The following is a 3,038-nucleotide window of genomic DNA, read 5'->3' as shown; positions in this document are numbered from 1 at the left end:
AAAATATTCACCATGGTCAAGTAGGCTTCATCCTTGGGATGCAGGGATGATTTAGTATGTGAAAACCCATCAATGTCAACCACCATATAAACAAACTGCAAAAAGGAAAATACATAATCATCTAATTGAATGTTCAGAAAATCTTTAACACAAACAAACATTCCTTCATGCTATAATCTAGGAAAGATCAGTAAAACAAGGCATATGCTGAAACACAATAAAGGCAATATGAAACAACTTGATAACCAATGTTCAATTAAATGTAGAAAATTTTAAAACAATCCCATTAAAATCAGACATGAGACAAGACTTTCACTTTCACTGTATCTCTTCAACATAGTACTTGAAGCTGTAACTAGAACAATTAAATAACTATATTAGATTAAGGGGATAAAAATTGGTAAAGAAGGATCCAAATTATTGCGACTTATAGATGACATGATAATATATATAAGTTACCCCAAACACTCTATCAGAGAACTCTCCCACCAGATAGACAGCTTCAGCTGTTTGGATGCAAAATTAACAAGTCATCTTTATACACATGGTAAGTGGGCTGAACAAGAGATCAGGAAAATAACACCCTTTGAAGCAGCCAAAATAAATATAAAATATCTTTTTGCAACTCCAACCAAGCAAGTGAAAGACCTGTATAGCAAGAACTTCAAGTCTCTGAAGGAAGAACTTAAAAATGATGTCAGAAGATGAATAGATCTCACATGTTCATGGACCTAGTCTGCTCAGGTATCCTGCTTATACTCCAAAGCATAACTTAGATTAAAACTGATGAGATAGTTCATGCGGGAGAGGTTTTGCCACAAGGGGAACACTCCTCTATTTATGGTAGTGGTACGAATTTGAACAAACACTTTGGAAATCAATCTGTTAGATTCAACAAAACATATCAATTGCAGTTCCTAACATTTATATTTTTTATTCTAAAAATGACACATTTTTTTCCATGACATTGATGACAGATGACAAAAGCATAGTTACTCAACACATACAGAATGGTCAAATAGAGATCCCTTCATTTTCCTCCACCCACTTGTGCATTTTTGTAATATAGTACTTATTAAGTGTCTATCATGTTCAAATTGACAGTTTTATGCATGGTCTTTCCAATCTAACATTATTTTTTCCTTTCATCACCCCAGAGGTAGATGGTATTTCATTTGAGTTTTGCAGTCATGAGAATTCTGTGTAATTCTTCCCTTTATTTATACTGCAACACTTACTTGCTCCTTTGCATATTGCTCCCTAGGGAGGACCCACACTTGATCGTATCAGATAAAAGCTCAGTAGTTATGTTCTGCCTGATCAGTCTCCTCAAACTGTGTCCTCAAAATGAAGTTTCCTGTTCACCTCTTGGTGCTGCTGTTGTTGGGGATTCCTGGTAAGGACCAAGAAAATTAAGAAAGGAGACTAGGTAGGGAGTTTGAGCCCTGGGAAGCACTGATGATCACTTGTGTTTTGCCCATGTGTAAGAAGACAGACGGGTCTTATCCTCAAAGATATGGCCTATTTGCTTGACAACTGTGACAACGAGGAGACAGATGTGAATGAAAACATGTTATTAAAACAGATTGTGTCACAGATCAATTGCAATGATATAAATTATGTCTAGAAAATTATTAGAACTCTCAATTAACTTATTTTGTTAAAGAGAAAATTATAGTGCATAAAATATTGTACGCAAAAATAAAAAATCTGTTGAACTAATATCAAAAAGAGAAAGAAATAACGAAGTTTGTTCATAACTTTTGTACTTCTCTTTCATTATTTCAGCTTCCAGAGGTGATGTTGTGATGACACAAACTCCACTCTCCCTGCCTATAAGCCTTGGAGATCAAGCCTCTTTCTCTTGCAGGTCTAGTCAGAGCCTATTACATAGTAATGGAAACACCTATTTAGCGTGGTACCTACAGAAGTCAGGCCAGTCACCTCAGATCCTCATCTACAGGATTTCCAACAGATTTTCTGGGGTCCCAGACAGGTTCAGTGGCAGTGGGTCAGGGACAGATTTTACACTCAAGATCAGCAGAGTAGAGCCTGAGGATTTAGGAGTATATTACTGCTTACAACATACACATTTACCTCCCACATTGATTTATACCCCAACAAAAATGTCCTTGCTTAGAATGGCCCAGCTGTTAATATGTTACTCATCTTTGTAAAAGAGATACACAAGAACTCCAGATTATTGTTTGCAGCTGTGGGGCTTGAGCATGACTGCCTTCATAACTCCCAATGAGTTATGCAGTACTGAGCTCCTCAGCTACAATAAGGATATTGTGTCTTCCTCAGGAGAAGTGTAAACAACTGCCATCTGAGCAATGAGTAATGAAGAAAGTAAAGCTGAGTAAAGCCCTCCTGGTCCACCATCCCTTTTATGTGATTGCTCATTTAATATTATCTAGTAAAACAGACAGGAGATTGACATGTCTCTCTTGGTTAAAATGTGTACAATATACTTACGTCTTTTGTTCATTTCTTGCTTTTATTCTTGGTGCTCCCAAGTTTGGACCCACAGTGAAGGAGAATGTTGGGGGGTGGTGGTGGTGGTGGTGGTGGTAAGGCTGGTGGATTGGGGGGAAGACCCTTATGGTTGAGTGGATGGTATAGGAGGCTTATGGACCGGAAACCTGGAAAGGGAATAACATTTGAAATGTCAATAAATAAATATGTCTAATAAAAATCAAAAATAAAAAAAGAGAAAAATTGAATGAATTTCTGCTGATATGTTCTGCTTGTTTTTAGTATTTTACTCCCTATGTTTATAATTTTTTTAGAGTTTTGTGCTTTAAAATCACAAAAAAGATCAAACATTTAAACATGTGAGTTTATGGGTAACATCTCATTCAAACTACACTAACAAGATGCCAGGGAAATGCATTTGGTAAAGGATATCCTCTGGGTTTTCTATTTCAAAAGGGAAAATTCAAATTTCGTCATTGAAGATTGCATCCTTTACAATACCCTGGTACAAAAAATATACTGACAAGATATTCTGTACTTGAGGTACTTAAATTCTGGAA

At 36.3% G+C, this 3,038-nt stretch overlaps 1 long non-coding RNA gene across 1 annotated transcript; it reads left to right on the top strand.

Annotated features, from left to right (window-relative positions):
* Nucleotides 1-1,264: 1,264 nt before the first annotated feature.
* LOC120102299 (uncharacterized) lies at nt 1,265-2,025 on the top strand. The gene is made up of 2 exons (XR_015687232.1): nt 1,265-1,396; nt 1,789-2,025. It is a non-coding gene; the product is annotated as an uncharacterized LOC120102299 (long non-coding RNA).
* The last annotated feature ends 1,013 nt before the right edge of the window (nt 2,026-3,038 follow it).

Source organism: Rattus norvegicus, chromosome 4 (assembly GCF_021556685.1).
Source record: "Rattus norvegicus strain SHRSP/BbbUtx chromosome 4, alternate assembly SHRSP_T2T, whole genome shotgun sequence".
Classification (NCBI taxonomy): Eukaryota; Metazoa; Chordata; class Mammalia; order Rodentia; family Muridae; genus Rattus; species Rattus norvegicus.
The sequence above is the reverse complement of the archived record's forward strand: the minus strand, read 5'-3'. Positions and strand labels throughout refer to the sequence as shown.